The 19250-nt window shown below is 43.4% G+C and overlaps 1 long non-coding RNA gene across 1 annotated transcript in view; it reads right to left on the reverse strand.

Moving 5' to 3' along the window:
- Positions 1-19250, reverse strand: part of LOC118926848 (uncharacterized) — a 67728-nt gene that overhangs the window by 39560 nt on the left and 8918 nt on the right. The window contains exons 2-3 of the long non-coding RNA XR_008998286.1: positions 11107-11241; positions 4084-4199 (exon numbers count right to left, since the gene is read on the reverse strand). This is a non-coding gene — a long non-coding RNA (uncharacterized LOC118926848). The remainder of the gene's footprint in view (positions 1-4083; positions 4200-11106; positions 11242-19250) is intronic.

Raw genomic sequence — 19250 nt, forward strand, 5'->3', positions numbered from 1 at the left:
ATGTTCTTAAGTTCTTCTGAACAACCAGATAGCTGCAAAATAGGCTTGCTTTATTTCATTAGATAACTAACTTTATTGCCACGTGAGCAATTTTATGCTAGAGAAAAAAATGCAGCAAGACTGAGATTTCCCCATTCAGGCAGCAAGCTCCCCACACCAGCCAGATTTAGAAATGATTACTTTAGCTCATGGCTTACAAGAAAAGACTTCATATCACATATTAATTTTTTAAATGTTTTCTTAAGCTCCTTTCAGCCTTTATGGCAAGCCCAGAGGCCAGGTAAAAATGAATTATTATAATATGGTTTGTTTGAAGGCATGAAAGTTCACTACCATCTTTCCCTCTGTCACATCTGGATCCTCCACTATGGTTTCTCAGGTGTCTAGTGGTTTGTCCGAGAGCTAGCCATAACTTAGGTGGAAAACTGGACTCCATTAAAGAAACATTAAAAGCTGAGAGGGAGGCAAGATGATGCGGCCTGACTCCCAGCAATAAGGAAGCAAGCGTATATGCTGAAGCTTCGAAATAGAAAGTGATGTCCTCATAAAAACATGGCTCTAGGCTGGTGTGCCACTAGAAATTCTTCTGTCAGTTTAGAATATTTAGCTCGAAGGGATTTCAGCTTTCAAATGTATCTTTGGATGCAAAATAAGCTGCACAGGAGGAGATAACATTGAAGAAGGGAAAGAAGCATTTGCTCCCAATTACGATCAGTTTACTTTAAACTGAAGGTTTTTCGTTTTAGATAGAGTATTTGATCAGAAAGTGTGCAAGTGGGTTCAATGAGCTACAAGCTGACACCAAGCAATCCACCGGCCTTCATAACTAGAAAATGTTGCTGATAACTGAGAGAGCTAAACAATATTAAAAGCTTGAGCTCTACTGGTTATCATGGGAAACTTTCAGCCTAATTGGAGAGCTCAAAGCTTCAGGCGTCTAAAATTTTTGGTTTATGGCTGTTCTACAGCATTCCGATGCAGTATTTCCAATCAATAATGTGATGCTATGCATAGCACCATCACGAGGTAACTCCCCTGAGTTTTGTATTTGACTTGTTAAACTGTAAAAAGAGTTGGAGAAAAAAACAGAAAAGAAATAACTTGGTCCCTTGCTGCCAAAATATAAAACAATCAAACAAACTCCAGTGCTCACAGAAAAGGGGCAAAATGGGAAATACAGAGAGATGTATTATCATGCGTGAGATATGAGCATCTCAGGTAACCTTCTTTGGTGAGATCTGTCCTCCTGGGTGTGAGGCAAAGGGGTCATCTCTCCAGGCAGATTGAATTAGGTGTTAAAACTGAATTATGATAATGTAGATTCTCCCCTAAAACCATGAGGGTTTTTTTCCACAACAGATTGCTATGCCCAACCTAGCTCCACGTGGGGGCTCCGGGTCCAGAGATTAAAGCATCCCATGGAGGTTCAGGTCCTCAGTTCATCAGAGCAATGATCACCAGCACCTGGAATACTTCACGATTTTCTCAGCCTGTCTCCCATTACAAAACCAAAGAGCAGAATCTTCACTCTCAGCGATTCCAAACCCTATGGAATTGTGTGCGCCAGAGAACTTCTGCCAAAATCCTCAGGGACTCTTGAGACCAGAAAAAGGTCTTCGTTCGGTCTTGAATTTTCCTTTTCCCTGGAAGGCTCACCAAGCTGCCTTTGCCAGGGCTCCAACAGGGTCAGAGAGATACTAGCAGCTGAGAGAGAGGCAAGGAGCTGATGGAACTGAAGGTGCTGATCTGCTCCTGCCCTTTGGTGGGACGCATCAATTTCGGGAGCCAGAGGACAACGTGTCCTTTGTGTCTGGGCTAAGAGAGAGGCAGACCTCAATCTGAACCTAAAGACACATGCTTACTCACATTTAAATGTTTCTGAGTCAAAATACATCTTATATCCGCTGTTGGCCAGCAGTAGCTGTCACTGCCTGTACGCAGGCATGGAACTTGTAGACTGGCTCAGAGGGGACTCCTAGGGACCATGGTGGAGCACTTTTAGGAAATGCTCCCTCGCCGATGCCCTCAGTGGCTCACAGGAGGAGCCTGTGTGGGCAGCACATGTCAACATTGCTGACTCCAAGTTGGAAAATAATTCACAAGAGTCGCACTCAGAATGCTAAAGGATTATAAATGCCTTAACCAATTCACCCCATTTGTATTTTCCTTTTCACATATGCACAGAGACATACATGACAGAAATCAATGCCAAAATAAGTTCAAGAGCCTTTCCAAGAAACATATAATAAAAATTCCAAGGTATAAAAAATCACTCTACCATAGTTGTGGGAATATGTCTTGCTTTCTTAACGGCACATAATAAAACCATGGTGGATCTCACAGTCAAGGAAATCTAAAGTTCAATGAAATACAACATCTGTGTGACCTAAAAGCTTTTCCTTAGCAGCTCAGACTTCAGATTTCTCTTCTGAAAAGGGAGAATCATAACCCACAGTCCTTGTCAGAGAGATGGGGCTGACCTAGCTAGCCCAGAAGAGTTTACAGACCTCAATGTGGCACATTGTCTGTCCCCGGTCAATGTCAGCAAACACTCCCTAGCCATTTCTCTACTTCAGTCGGGCCAGAACACACATACCACAAATGCACTCATTTGCTCATCCCAGCGTGCTCCCCTCTGTTTGCTGAACCTGCAACCCTGCAGCAGATGGACCAAACCAGACACAATGGAGCTCTCGATGACAGTGTACCTCTCATCTGTGAGGTGGAGGAAGATGAAATACTTATTAGGATCAAGTGTTCTGATGATAGGATGACTGATACCTAATCAGATATTTTTAAAATGCCATTCCAGGAGACTTCTCTTCCAGAGAAGAGTATACATCCATCTCAGCGTGGGGAAAGGGAATTGCTTTTTAAAAACCCTCTAACTAGAAAAAAAATTGTAATAAAAAAATGAGCCAAGTAAAAGCATTAAATGTTTTTTAAGTTAAAATGCTGAGTAAGTTATTTTCTGACTCTAAATATGTCTCTTTAAAAACAAAAAGGGATTAACAAATGAGCAATCTTTAACCTAAACTAAAATTTCTAAAACTCTTATTTTTATTTGATATTTCCTCTTAGAAAACCCATTTTTAAATAGTTGTTTGTCAGTGGATAAACAGAGAACTTATGGGCTACCAGTGCTCTTTTCTTTCCTTCCTTATTTGTATTTTCCTGCACAAATTGTCACCAGGCTACTGTGGACTCTTTCTGCTTGGTTGAGGTCTCCGCTGGTGGGGTCATAACACAGAAGAGTCAGCCAATTCATGCCTTAACACACATGCAACATGGATCTCTTTGGAGGGTAGTAGCTATTCAGAGAGATAGAAGAATCAAAACAGAACATACCGGGACATGTCAGCCATAGTTGTTCTCAGATGCATGGCATTTACTACCAAATTATAATCCCATAATGTTAGGTCAGTGTACACCTCAGACAATGAAAATAGTCTATTTCTAACACTAGGAGAAAAGGAAAGAATATAAAGTATAACACCAGGAGAAAATAATTCATGTGGTGTGCAGGTAAGTGACCTGAAGGAAGCAAGTGGACATCAGTCTTTGCCCTGGAGCGACCTTCCTCCCATTCAACTGGGCCTCTTGTAGCTGAGGGTGCAGTTACAGACTACTCATGAGATCCTTTATTTTAGGCCATTTGCTGTTGTGCATCTGTGCAAATAAATATTCTGCATGTCCCAAAATAAGCTCACATGATGGGCATGGCAGTATGCTCAGAGCACGGAAGAGGCCTGCAAACTGAGAGCACGTGGCTGAGCTCTTATTTCACACTACTAACACCCATTGGAGTTAACAGGTTGGGTTCCCTGAACCTCTACCCATCCCTGCTAACCTGGCCCCACACTTTTCAACAAATACAGCTGCCCAGATGTTACTCGGAGGAGGTGGAGAGAGATGGCAGAGGATTTGTGCTGTCACATCTCACTAAGCACACCAGGGACTTACGACCCAAACTTCCCGGCCGTTTCCAGCATATTTCTTTTCCTCTCCTCACTACATCCTCCTTAAAATCCTCTCCTTACCTGGGGGCCTCAGGACCCCATTTTCTTTTGGGGCTCTCCTCACCTCTCAGAATCCATGGGTTTCTTTTGGGTTCTTCCCCGCACCACTTCTTGAATGTTGATGCTCCCCAGGGCCTCCTACTCTGCTGTCGGTTCAGGAGCCAATAGCATGGACAGCACCTGTAAGGTTGTTAGAAATGCAAATGCTCAGCATGGACCTTTGAGGGTAAATCTGTCTTCCAACATCTTTACTCTGATGCCACCTCTGTCTTCCCACTGCCCCAGTCTTCATTCTTGACCTGATCACCCTCATCTGGGATGTTAATCAGTCTCTTAGCTGGCCTTCCTTACTACTGTCTTTCTCCCACCACTTTTTTAAATGTAAATTTTATCATAACAGGTATGCTGAATAATGACCCCCACTACATGTCCATGATCTGTCTCCAGAACTTATGAATACGTTATCTTACAAGAAAAAAAGGGCTATTGCAGGTATGATTAAATTAATGACCTTGACATGGGGAGATTATCCCGGATTACTCAGATCAGCCAAATGTAAAGACAAGGGTCCTTTTCAAAGAGAGGCAGGAGGATCAGAGGTGAGTAACAGGAGATGAGACAATGGAAGCAAGAGATTGGAAGGATATGAGCAAGAGGCCATGAGCCTAGGAATGCAGGTAACTTCTAGAAGCTATAAAAGGCAAGGAAACAGATTCTCTTCCAGTGACTCCAGAAGGAATGCAGCCCAGCTGACACCTTGATTTTAAATTTCTGACCTTTGGAATTGTTAAGGTAATAAATTTGTGTTACTTTCAGTTTGTGGTCATTTGTTAGAGCAGCAGTAGGAAATGAACACAATGTCATACCCTTTTTAAAAATCCCTCACACCTACTGCCCCTTACATCCCATTTCCAGTCTCCCTGTGTTTTTCCTTGAGCCATTCCTGAAGCCAACCCCTTCTGCCCCATGACAACTTGAACCCATGCCATCCTGTCCACGAGAGCAGGTTGTCACCATCCTTTTCATTCGGCCCAACCCCCGTCTGTGCCCAGGCCTGGGTGCACTGTGATGCTTTCTGCAGGCTCTGGCAGATTACTCCTTCCCCAGCCCCGCAAAGCATTCTGAAATGCCCCACTGCAGCTCATACATCTTGACAAGGAGTCTGTAAATGAGGAGTCTCAAAGCCTCATGGTGAATCTGTTTCTGATTAAGAGGCAAAGGAAAACAGAATTGGGTGCTGAAAATAAAATGTTAAGTAGAAAAAAGAGGAGTTTCACAGAGTTTATCTGAGATGCACATATGCTGTAACCTCTCTTAGCACCGTCATCCTTGGGCTACTATGATGATTACAAATCCAGATAATCTACAGAGAGTGGCTGGCACCATACCCAGAACATCCATAAGTGCTCAACAAAATTAGCTGTTCACACTGGGCTTCATTAGCATTCAATGAAAAGTTGTTCACATTTATGGAACCTTTATTATGCTCCAGCTATTGTATGAAGTATTTTACATGCATTTATTTATTTATTTATTTATTTATTTATTTGCATTTATTTAATCATCAACTATCCTCTCCAGTAGATACTATCATTATCATCCCAACAGATGAGGAGATTGAGACACAGGGAAGTGGTTTACCCAGCTGAGATGCAAACCCAGGAGTCTGACTCCAAGGCTGGTCTGGGTAACCATGGGGCTACCTAGTCCATTGATTCTAACGTGCACATTTTTTTACAGGACGGTCTTACAATCCCTGACCATCACAGTCTGGCTGTGTTCTTTCATCTCATGGGGCACAGTAGTATGTCTTCAAGTCTATTGCTTGAGGGTATTGCTTCATTACGAGTCTATGTGGAGAAGCTCTGGTTCCTGCTGAAATTCTCAAACAAGGGGCCCCCTTCACCATCCAGAAGAGTGATTCCAAAGATAGGGATCAGAGTTCGAGATTTTGCAAGGGCCCGAAACTCTCTTCTGTTGTCAGGAGGCCAGGGGCAGGAGGCTCGGCCCTTGCACAGCGGAGTAACAGAGCAGGAGCCTAGAGGGGCAGGGCTAGGTCAAGGCAAGCCCCAGGCAGCGGTCTCCCTCCTCACCGGGGAGGTGTGGGTGTTCAGGATTCCTGGAGTACCTTCTTCTCACAGATAAGGTTTAAAGACTGGCCAAAGTTCATGGTAGCAAAGGCCCAGAAGCAAATTAAGACTAAGATTCCGTGTATATGCCTTAGAGGAAAACTCTCCCTAATTAGAGACCATTTCCTATAAAAGGATCAGGACTTACGGCACTTCCTTACACCAATCAAGCTTGCACTTAAGCTGACATATGATTAAGCTTAGTAAAAGACATATAAACAGAACCATTGTTATTTTATGATGGGGAAATTATCTTCAGCTTAAATCCCTGATCTTTCCTTTTCCAGGGATCCTGAGGCCCCTATCCTGACAGAGATAGTGGGAGCAGGCGACACCTGAAGACTGTAATTCAGGTCTCTGTTTACCTGCCACACAGCCTCTCCTATGCCTCCAGGTAATTGCGAACCAACCATAAGGGCCAGTGAAGAATGAAAGCATGAGAGGAGATGAGCAGCAGTATTCTCTAAGCCCCACAAATGCAGCGCTGGAGCCGGCTTGGAGGAGGCTGTTTGTGGTCAGGTGCTCCAGGACATCGCTGGTCCCAGGTGCCCGGACATCTGGTTGACTTTAGGGTCCCGCTCACAACTCTGGAACGGATTATGCACTGGATCCCAGTGGTTAAGTTCAAACCCTCCAGAATGTTCTCAGGTCCTAAGAACTCCAGGGAAGTCTCAAATATTTTGTATATATTTGGAATCAACAGACAGATGGAAAGAAACCTCCAGGCTGGTTTAAGGCTGAGCTGCTGTGCAGGACCAGGAAGTAGTGGTGGGCATTTCGGGAAAGAAGAATGTGGTTCGTAAAGACTCAGAGTCCAACGGAGACATTGGTTTTTCAGCTCGCTTTGGTGACTTAAAGGGTGAGCGGAGCCTAGTGCAGTGCGTGGGGACAGGCGGGTAAGAGGATCAGGGGAAAGAAAGCCTGAGGATGATGGACACTTCCAGTTGCAATTGAAAGGAAGTTAGGAGGCACTGCCCAGCTCCTGAGAAGGGCAATGGAAGGGAAGGAGAGGGGCCGGGGGAGCGCGGGAGGCCACAGAGGAAGAGGAGGACCGTCCAGGACGCCCGACGTACATTTTACTATGACCTTGGCCGCCCAAGAGCAAATGCTCTGAAGTCCCTTCACCCTTCCCCAAACTTGACAGTCTCAGCCTCTGCATCTCATAAAGGGAAAAGCCTCACAAAGTAAAAAAGCCCGGTCTTCCCAAAGACTCTTATTTAAATCTTAAAGAAATATGTGCACACCTGGTCACTGAGAGGTCACTTAGGTTGTCAAAACAATGGCAGTGATTAGAACAACAAATATTCTTGGGGTTCCCCCCCTCCCTGAAGCACTCAAGGAGCTGCAGGGGATGGACCCATGGGCACCTTATAAATGAGTCCTTCCTGAAACCACTTGCATGGGTGTCTGCAAGTAAGGACCGTGGTCATCTAGTCTCACATACAGGTGGCCGGTGAGTGTGACAGCAGCACTGAGCAGCTCCATCACCCGGAGAGCTGGGTTTGATATTATAATCAAGGGCGACTCCCAAGAGAAAACCTGTAACAGTGAACGTGAGCAAAAAGGGCAAAATCCAGGAATAAAAAGGAAATGGTTAATAGCGAGCTGAAGGGCACAGAGAAGCTCAAGCCTGAGAATCAGCGGGGGCAGTTACTGCGTATAGGGCCTGGAGGCTCCGTGCCTCAGAGCACAAAACCGAAGTCTGGGAGAGGGAGGTAAGGTGCAGACTGTTAAGCAGAAAAGTGCAGGTTTATGGAAGCAGCCTTTAGAAACTGTACTTTATCAGAACCTAATGGAACAGGAGAATCCTCTCCCTCCTCCCCACCACTCCCGCACCACGGCTCATCAAAGAGCTGACAAAATAAAATAAAAGATCATGAAAATGTGAAGGGAAGAAAAGACAGACAACGAGGGCTTGGTGACTAGGAAAAGAGAATCTGACATCTGAAGACAGACCCCTGCAGGTGGGACTGGGGGCGAGTGTCTCCAATTACAGGGAAGGATGAAAATGGCAGAGAAGATATGAAATGGCGTATTTGTGTTTGTTCTGTACTGAAAACAAGCCGCTTCATAACCCCGGGACAATTTTCACAAAAACTAAAATGTATGGCAAAGGAGGATGGGGGCCTGCACGAGTCCAGCAGGCCGCTCAGCGGGCCGCCCTTGCACTGCGGTGACGCTGATGAGGGGACCCAGCCATGATCCCCAGGGCCCATCACTCCACACTGTGCCCTCACTGTGGACCCAACCTCAGTGCAAACACAAACACTCACACAGCTGTCTCCTTGTCTGTCACATGCTCCTATGGTTCTCTGCCTCCAATGTTCCTTCCCTGCTTACTCCAGTCCACACTACATGCTGATGAATCTGGGCAATCCGATCTTCCCTGACCTTCCTACCACCCCAGGAGGGCCACATGTGGCCTTAGAGGTTAACTTTGACCAACTACACTTGATCCAATGACCCCCCTTAGAGCTCCTTGCCGACCACAATTCTACAGTGTGAATATTCTAGCAAACCCACGCTCACACGCTTGGATGACACGGGGTTTCTCAGCCTTTCTGCCCTCTTGCTCCCCTCTTCCTGTCCAAACCTCGTGTCTTTTAAGATTCACCTCTTTTTTTTAACAGTTTTATTGAGATGTATTTCACATACCATACAGGTCACTCATTTAAAGTGTATGACTCAGTGGCATTTAGTATATTCACAGTACAACCATCACCACTAATTCCCGAATATCGTCATTGCCCCCAAAATCAACCTCAATTCCATCAACACTCCCTCTCTTTCCCCTCCCAGCTTTGTTCCCACAGCCACCTCAGCCCTGGAACCATGAACCTACTTTCAGTCTCTATGGATGATTCCCCTATTCTGGACATTTCACATGAATGGACTCACATAATTGTTTGAGACTGGCCTCTTTCACTTAGTTCTCAAGGCTCACCCAAGCGCTGCATTCTTTTCTTTTGCTGAATAATACTCCCTGTGTGGACATACCACCCTATGTTTAGCCATTCATCACTCAATGGACACTTGGGTTGTATCCATTTTTTTGCTGTTGTTAACTATTGCTGATCTACATATTTGTGTCCAAGTTTTCTGTGGAATAGCCAGATGATGTGGTAACTCTATGTCTAATATTTTGGGGAGCTGCCATCCTGTTTTCCAAAAGTACTCACATCATTTTACATTCCCACAAGCAATGTATGAGGGTTTCACTTTCTGCACAACCTTGATGACACTTATTGCCTAAGATTCACTTTTCCCAAGAAACACATACGTAGAGTCAGCTTGTTGACCTTTCACTCCTGGCCAGTGTCTGTGCTTGGTGCTCCATGCATATTATCTTGTGTAATCTTCACAACCCCTCAAGAAGCAAATTCCATTTTTTCCTTTTTGCAAAAGAAGTAAGGCTTAGAATATAATGACTAGACAGAAATATTTACTGGCAGGGATGCATCCCCAGCTGTCTGTCTCCAAAGCCCAGTTTTAAATACCACCCTAGGTAGCCCTCCAAGATGCCCTTCCGAGTCAACCCTAGCCCTCTGATCATTTCTTCTTCTGAAATGAGAGCCAGTAATGGTGTGGATGCCATCTGGTATTGTTCTCTAGTTGTTTCCTATATAAAACATTATTTTCCCAACTAGACAGTAAACACTGTGTTGGCTGGAACTATTCTTCCTCCACTTTGTACTGCAGAAATAAACTGTTTAATAAATGCTTAATGAGTTGACAAAAGGTTTTTAATTTGACATTTCTGTTTTCTTTTTTCTGAGAGGCCGGGGACATGTTGAAGACATACGGTTTCCCTTTCGGCCTGTTTCCATGATGTTTGAGGAGGCAAGAAGGAACAGACTGTGACAGCTCACATGTAGACTCACATAATCCCTCAAAAACTGGAGAAATTTCTGTTTCAGAGAATGTTACCTGGTTTTTCTTTTTTCAAGCAAGACTTTATAAGAGGACACCTTGCTTTTCCTTTGGAACTCAAGATACACACACACACACACACACACACACACACACACACACACACACCCCATGCATACATGTCTACACATGGGTACGTACACATGAGCATTTTTTGCTCATGTATTATATAACCAGGGCTTTATATCTGTTACCTCTTATCTGTCTAACATCAGTCAAAGTAGGTATCAGTTATTCCCATGTTATACACAAGGAAACTGACGCTCACAAATTCAGCTGACCAGAGTCACACAGCTAGTCAGTGACAAAAACCACTTTGGCCTTAAAGCCAGCGCTCTCTTCCCTGGGCCATACCACCTGTCTCATGCAGCCACGGGCCATGTTGCTTGGCCATGGGACTACATTAGCCTGTTTTCTTATCCTCTTTCAGCTCCTAGCCTGTGGCCACCACAACCTGCTTCACACAGTCCAGCTCAGTAAAATCTAGTCCTGCAGCCCCATCACTACACCTTCTATACCCAAACATCCTAACCAAACCCTGGAGATTCACATAAAAGCATTCTTGGATAAGAAGCAGGTGAAGTTTGGATTCATGAGCCAAAGGCTTCAGGTTTTGAAATGATGTGCTAAAACTGGATGGTATTCAAATAAACTCTTAGAAACATGCTCAGCCTCAATGGATTCCAAATGGTTACTCAAAAAAGCCTGTGGGAAAAAAATAATAAACCCCACAAGTTAAAATGGGATCAGCTTGATCATGTTCTCATTAGCTACACCTCCTAGAAAAATGTGGATGAACATCATCAAGAGACCCTTCAAATAAACCTAGATAGCTTGGTTTTAATCCAGTGTGATGTTAGTAACTTAGTCTCCATGGACCTCTGTTTCTTCCAGTATTAAAAAAAAAAAACTATTTGATTGAATTACATAATCCCTAAAGCCCCCTTTAAATATGAAATGATATGATTCTTTAATAATTAGGAAGGGGCCTCTCTGGGAAGAAGAGTATCACGAAAAGGATAATTTACCTGGAGTCTACGGATGTGGTGCAAGGGGACAAGAAGCCCCTGAAGGGGAGGCAGAAAACTGTGTGAGCTCCCGTCAGAAGAGAGAGGATCCTTGGTGTCCTTGGCTTCTCAGAATCAGTAACATTCCAGGTTTGACTGTAGGTTAGAAATGAAGAGTGGTGGTAGAGAGCTGTTCCCTGTAGAGGACTGAATTCGTGCGGAGGGCAATCTCAAGGTGCTCTCCTTACCTCTTACAAACAGTGCAATACAAAACACCTGGCAAATACACACTTAGATGAGCTCTTTAAAGCTTCCTCCTCTAAGGTAGCAAGCGCAGTTGGCCCACGTCTTGCACTGCATGCTGAGGTTCACCTGCACCAAAATGGCCTTTGGTGACAGCTTCACCCACAGATTTTCACCACCACATGCCAAACTTGGTGTCCTGGAAACCTCGGGGGATCTTACCCACATTAAAGATGGTCTTTCTTCATTAGAGAACCAGTGTTAGAGATTCACACTCTTTTGTGCATAATCCTAAAGAAAGTCTAGATTTGGCTTTAGACACTGTGACTGTCTTCTGGATTTTATTTTATCTCTATAGATAAATGATAGATCAAATCTGAGAGCCAATTAAACTTGTGAACGTAGAGGAAGTATAAAATAAAGTCTATATTGGTTTCCGCTAGAGATGTTTCTAATTTGAAAACAGCCTAAATACATAAGTTTAAACACGATCAAACTTCAGGGCTGATAATTTGATGTGGGGGTATAGTATTCTGTTACCCTGGCATCAGAGGAGGGGGCACCTCTGCAGAAAATGGCACCATGTCCACGAGTCTTTACCCCATCACTCAACATGAGGGCAAAGAGGAAGAGCTGGATATTTTAAAAACAAAATATAAAACGAAAGGTAATGAACAGTTACATTTGAAACAGAAATTTATATATACAATTGGCCTTCCTTCTAAGCATATGGACTCCAACTTTGAAGGGATCTTAGATGCGTGTGCGCGCTAGCATTCCCTTGCTTTTTTGTTTCTATTGTGGTAAAATATACATAACAAAACTTACCATTTTAACCCTTTCTAAGTGTATAGCTCAGTGGCATTAAGTACATTCACATCTTTATGCGGCCATCACCATCTATCTCCAGAACCTTTAGTGTTTAATGAGTATGTATGAAACTATATACCCATTAAACACTAACTCCCCATTCCCTCCTTCCTCCAGCCCCTGGCAAGCAACATGTCATTTTCTGTCTCTATGAATTTGACAATTCTAGGTACTTCACAAAAGCAGAAGCCTGAAATATTTATCCTTTTGTTTCTGGCTTATTTCACTAAGCATATCTTCAAGTTTCATTCGTGTTATAGCACATGTCCAAATTCCATTCCTCTTTAAGGCTGTATAATAGTCCATAGTGTGTATATACCACACTTTGTGTATCTCTTTATCCATCAGTAGACACTTGGATTGTTTCCACTTTTTGGCTACTGTGAATAATGCTGCTATGAACCTTGGTGTAAAAATACTTGACCGAGTCCCCGCTCTAAATTCTTTGGGGTAGGGATCTTTGGTTTTAGGATAAGTTCTCTAACACCCCATGACAAAAATACTACTGTCAAACTCACAAAATCACCAAACCCCCAAACCACTTATTCCTCCCTTTACCCACCTATTAACAATCTCAGTTGTTTATAAAATTTCAGTTATTTTTCTAATGTGTCTTCCTTTGTATTCATTCACTTATTTATTCATTCATTAACAAGCATTTATTGGGCACCAGCTGTGTGCCAAGCATTCATGTGTGTGCACACCCAACATTTTGCTAGGCCTTGGAGATACTTGTGAGAAAAGGACAATATAGTTCTTATCTTATAGATGCAGACTGCAATCAATAATGAACAAATGCATAACTGCAAACTGATCAGAATTCAGAAGGAATAATCCAATGAACTCTGAATGCTTATAACAGAGAGCTCTGAGCTGGTGCTGAGGAAAGGGAGGCTTCCCTGATGGAGTGATCTTTGAGGTGAAGGATAAGCAGGAGTCACAGGCTGGAGGAGGGAAATAACATTCTACATATAGGAGGTATCTCCTTGCAAAGGCCCTGGGGCAGTGGCTGGGTGCGAGACCCAGAGCGTACAGAGGGAGATGGGCCAGATCAAGCATGGCCTTGAGAAATGTTGGTGTATATGCCAAGAGCAGGGAGAAACTACTAAAGAGATCTGCTCATTTATTGAGAGCCTCTTGAGGGCCAGGCCTCTTCCATCAACAAGAAAAGGCTGTGTCCTCAGGAAGTGGAGAGAGAGAAGGGCCTCTGTCTTTGTACTTGCATTTTTCCTGCTTGTAAAAGGGAGAAGCCACCCCTTGGCCTAACATGAAGGCTGTAGGGATGGCAGTTAACTAGCTTCACTTTCAATATCAGGAGTTGATGGCTTGGAGTAGCACTTTTTTGCAACTTCCCTTGTTATTGCCTGGATACCTGCTGCTCTAGCTACAAGCAGAGTGCGGAATTCCACAGCAGTCGGACCTTTTGTTGACCGCCAAGGACATTTGGAATTAAGCAAGCCAAGGGTAATCAATTCTAGTGCTTCAGGCTAGTAGACCACCTGTGGGGCCTGGGAGAGCTATTTCCTCTTTATATGAAATGGTACAATCGCTTTGTATGTGAGCGGCTTTCCTCCCCTGGCCCTAACCGTATTGCACAGTGGCCTCTGCCAGAGGCCAGGTACCTAACTGCTCAGATCAGGATCCAGCTCAGTTTGGGAAATCTTAGATTCATTAAAGAATAATGGAATTTGTTTTCATTTGCAGGAGCAATTTCCTTTTCCTCCTTGAAAAGGAAATGTGTGTGTCCATACCTGTAATTCACATGAAACTGCGTGTAGAGACACAATAAGGCAGAGAACAGGAAACTGGGAGACTCTTACACATTTGTTACATGGAGGCCTCTGCAGGATTTTCCTGTGGTGGGCAGGGGGTGCAAAGCTTTCACCTTGTCAAAGGTTCAAGTTTAGCTGAAGCTGAAACTGGGTAAAGTACACAGAGAGCCATGGCTTCCTCTGGTGGTGGCTGCCCTGTGCACACGGCCTGCCTGGGGGAGGCCGTGTCAGCACCCCCATTAGGTTTTCCTAGTCTAATTAGGAAACATACACAGTCAAGTTTCTCCAAAATTAAAAGCCAGCTAATTAGGCTGTGAAGATGTTCCCCTAGAACTTGCTGTGGTTGGGAAACACCTTTCCCTTTGTTTGTCACAAACAGAGGGTGAGGAGAGGCACGGAGCCAGGGTAGAAAGGTGTGAAGCAAATGAAGGATAAAGGGGAATAGAATATGAAGGAGGTGTCTGCCGGAGTCCAGCTCCAGCAGGAAGGGGGGGTGGGTGAAGCCCAAAAGGATGAGACAGAGTCGGCACACGGAGAGACAGGACAGAGTCAGATGGAGGTGGTCTCTCGACAAAATGCTGATGACAGCTTTATTTATACCACTTTGCACAAGGATATGATTATTTTTTATTGTTCTGTTGATTAATTAGTATAGGCAGTTGATTAATAAATACAGGCAAGCTTTTTTCTGCTTTCTTCTTCTTTCTAATCTATTCATGGCTGGTCAAGTGTTAGACAGGTGATCATTTTTCTGTTCCTTGACCGAAACTTTTCCTAGCAACATATACTCTATTGTGTTTCTTGTTTCTATGCAAAGTGGTTTATAAGTAATGCATGTGACCACAGAAACGTGCAGCATGTAGCAGTGACTATGGAGTCTATCAGCTCAGGGTGAAATACAGGTCACCTAGTGCCACAGTTAGCTAGGATTCTTTCCCACAAAAATATTCTTAGAAGCTTTAATAAATTTATAATCAATCTAAAATCATAAACCCATATCTTCACCTTATACCCCTTTATAGGGCACAGTAGGCAGCAAACTAAATTTCCCCTTCTTATCTGCATTTCTCTTTCTTCTGTGTGGATACCAAAATCTCCCTGACGTATGCTACACAGGTCTGCATGACTCCACTCCTGCAAGGACTAAACAAGTTCTTACATGGTGAACAATGCAAGGGCATTCATATCACAGAAACTGTTTCTGTTTTAACTACAAACCTTAAACTATAAACAATCAAGTCAAAAATGATGTATGATTATTCATTTGATTTTTATACTTTATATATGAATCTCACATTTTCTCCTTTACATTTCTAATAAAATGCTGAAGTAGTAGGTAAATGCAAGATATAGATAGAAAGCATGATTTAGTGCTGTAAGAAGGCAAGTGTAAATGATCAGGTCTGTGCCTATAGACTAGGTATTAATCCAGGCCGAACAAGGGCAACAAAACATTCACGGGTGTAGATAATTTCTCTCAAAACTTGGGGGAATGAAATTCTAAGCCTCACCTCTCTTGGTCCCCATTTTCTCACCTGATGGCCCCCCTGCGACTGTGCCTGTCTTAGGTTGTTCCTCCCTTGAGGAATCTTACCCGTCTCTGGCTAACCAGCCATCTTACGGGGCCATACAGGGAGATGTAAAGCTGGTAAGTGAGAGAGAAGTAATGTTCTTTGAAAATGTTAGCTTTTTACTTCTTTGCAGATTTATGCCCTGTGGCTTCCAGGCCCAGCACTTGTCTTGAGGTATCTTTACTTCCTGGAAAATTATGGTATTTGGTAATCTCACATATAAGGCACAAAGTTTAGTAAATGGCTGTAATTAGGAAAGAAGAAAAAAAAACTATAGAAGTAGCAGAGGGAAGAAAACATGAGAAGATTAAATAAGTGTCAGACAGGGTTATTCTATTCAACATTCTCTCATAACTCTATTTCTAGAAAACTTTCCATCACTAGTTTCACTAGCATTGTAATACTAAAAAAGGGGGGTAATCTCAGTGGAAATGGGGTGGTCAATGTTTGACTAACTAACAGTAGGTTTCGGTACTTTATGCCAAGATTGCCATCTGGCCCCTGCGTGTTCCATTCTTCAGGAGCACTGTCCTGAAAAGCTCCTGGGAAGCTTATGTTCTCATCCTTTCCACACTGATCAGCAAAGGTTAGTTAACCCTTAGCAAAAAATGCAGGTAAAAGCAAGCCAATAGTATAATAGAAAAAGAAAAAGCAAGGTGGGTGGTAGGGGGAGCCAGCTGCAAAGGCCCCTGCTTTGTGGGGGGTCTTCCTCCAGCCTGAGCTTTGCTACACAGCTTGAGTAGCATGGCTCCCAGTAGGTGTCCAAAGAATGGAGACCTATGCTCTCCTTCTTGAATCTTCTCTGTGTCCCTCGGGCCTCCTGCCTTGGACCCTGTGAGCTAAGCCATTACCAGAGCTGACAGGCACAGCACTGTGGGGTATTGATCAGCTCAGGGACATGGGGGAGATATTTTCTGCTACTAGCCTGCCTGCCTCCTTTCTTGTTCAGAAAATGAGGGTAGGCATGGACAGTACAAAAGCTCAAGGTCACCATAAATGGCTGCTCTTCGTTCAGGGCAAAGTCACCCCTTTCCTGCTTACTCACAGGAGAAAGGTCTTACTGAGGTTTCCAAAGATAGCTGCGCCCTGTTCGATGTATCTGTGGTGTGGGTTTGCCTAACCCACCGTGCGTCAGAGTGCACCAACAGCTCCCAGGAGCCAGGCTGTCTACAGAGATATCATCGTAGAAGCTCAGGCAACCTTACAGTGGGGATGACTTCAAAGCGACTGTAAGTGTCAAAGTCTTCACAGAGAAGAGAACAAGAAAGAGAGAGGAAGAGGAAGACGTCTTCCCCATTTCATCATTTGAACTAGAGCTTGATATCGATGGACAAAGAAATCGGTTGATTTGATTTCTCTTGTCTTACTGAATGTTGTGGCATGGGATGAATTATTTGAGAAGTTCACTCACTATTTCAGTTTATAAATGCTTCCTACAAGATCCTCTTTTGACCCAAGAAGCTAAAGATGAGTACAGAATAGACAAATCGAGAGCAAAATGCCTGGTTCTGACTAATGCAAATTCGAGCTCTCAGCTGGTGGGGAGACACCGGGGTTGGAGAGTCGGAGGGAGGCACTTCCTCTTCCTACACGACACTGGGGGACTCACTCTTTCCCTTTATCATCCTCAATACAGTCGGGGTAACAATCCCAATCCCTAAACCCAGATGATGTTTCAGAGGTGATAGTGTTTGGTAAATTGTACAAATATAACTTCTCATTGTCTCATTCTGAATAAGGAAAGTTAGAAATTAAGGAAAGTCATAACAGGAAACCAATAGGACTAGGTGGGAGAGTGGCAGAGCTAGCTGAGGCTTAATTTATCACAGATTAAAATATAGACACATACCTGCAACAAGATACTTTGAAATTAGACATGTTGCCTAGAAATGGAGATTAACATTACCATTCTTCATTGACACCTTCTAAATTAAGAGACTGGCAATGAGAACCTGTGATTTCCAAGAGCTCAAAGAAGGAAAGGGAAAAATAGGTTTATTGATTCTCCACCACCCAGCTGCAACCCTACTCCCCAACCAACTGTAACCCTACTCCCCATAAACCTGCAAAGAGGTGGGCTGCTTGTGCTGGGTTTGTCCCTTAACTTACACATTATCAATTTAAAACTTTTTCTTTTGTGTCTACCATAGGTTTAATTCTTTCTACGTCAAGCACAAGGAAGAACCTTCTCATCCACTCAGGGGTCTCCCTTTTGCTTAGATGAGCTTCTGGGAGACACAAGAGATAATCCTGGGATGACTCAATAATGCCAGTACCTAGAAAAGGCACATCTCTAAATGTGATTATGAGAGGCCACTCTGCCACTAGCACCAACATGCCTTCCAGAGAAACCACAAAAAAGAATAAAAGATGAACCACAGATGGGGACCAGTTTTTAGGATGAACAGATTTAAAATCAGAGCGACACTTCTGATTAAAACATCAGAAGTGGAAATGAAGGAAGTTGGAAAAAGATGAGCCCTTGCTCTTTAAAATCTGAAGGATTCTCCTGCTATTGTTTCCAGAACCAAAACGTCCACTTCTGAGAAGTAAAAGGGCACCAGTGAAATTATAACAAGTTACTATGAGGCCAAAGGAAGTGGGTATTTAGGCTGAATGGACAGATACGGCCATCTTTTTTAGATGGCCATAGGAAATTAAGCAAGAAAACTAAGACTGTGGCTGTAGGTGTTTGATGCAAGCCAACCCAAATCCCAAGAGAAATTACAAAGTAAAAACATAGATTTTTAGTTTCATGAACTCTAAAAACCAAACAAACAAGGCATGCACTTGTCTGATTCCCTTCTTAACTAGCACTGCATCCGTAATACGTGGCAACAACTCCATTAGTTAATCATTTCACTAATGTGCAGGCTGTTTTAGATTTTTGCATTTCAGGTACAAGGCCATGAATACACAATGACAAAAATATAGGGCACATCTAAAATATTGTCAAACAGCAAGTTGTTTTGCCTACGTAGTTCTAAGCACCCAGACACAGATGCTTTCTCTTTACTACATAAAGGTAAATTTTACATTATGTTATGCAGACCAAAGGTTTAGACCCTCCCACACCCCCAGAAAAATTTCTTTAAGTAGTCTTTACCAAAGCCTTTGGTGTACAAGTCAGCATTTTCCAGGGATTTGACCTGACTCAAGTTCTCATAATGTAATGAAGAAATCTGCAATGAACAAGTCATGTTAGCTGAGCTGGGTACAAAATAGCGAAGTGGGCTGTCTGATCTCACACTGGAGCTGAGACTGCAGTGTGATGCCATAGCCAACACAGAGTATTAGGTTTCCAGCCCCACTTCTTTTTTTTTTAATAGAGTATCATTGATCTACAATCTTGTTGGTTTCAAATACACAACACAGTGGTTCAGCATTTACCCGTGTCATCAAGTCCTTACAGCCTCCAAGTGTAGTCACTGTCCATCAATGTAGTAAGATGTTACAGAATCATTAACTGTGTTCTCCATGCTGTGTTACTGTCCCCATGACCAACCTATATTGTGATTGCGAATTAGTGCCCCTTAATCCCCTTTCCCCTTCCCCCCACCCTCCCCCACCCCTTCCCTTTGGTAACCACTAGTGCCTTCTTGGTGTCCGTGAGTCTACTGCTATTTTGTTCCTTCTGTTTTGCTTTGTTATTATACTCCACAAATAAGTAAAATCATTTGGTATTTGTCTTTCTCTGCCTGTCGGCCCC

This window comes from Manis pentadactyla, chromosome 6 (assembly GCF_030020395.1).
Source record: "Manis pentadactyla isolate mManPen7 chromosome 6, mManPen7.hap1, whole genome shotgun sequence".
Lineage (NCBI taxonomy): Eukaryota > Metazoa > Chordata > Mammalia > Pholidota > Manidae > Manis > Manis pentadactyla.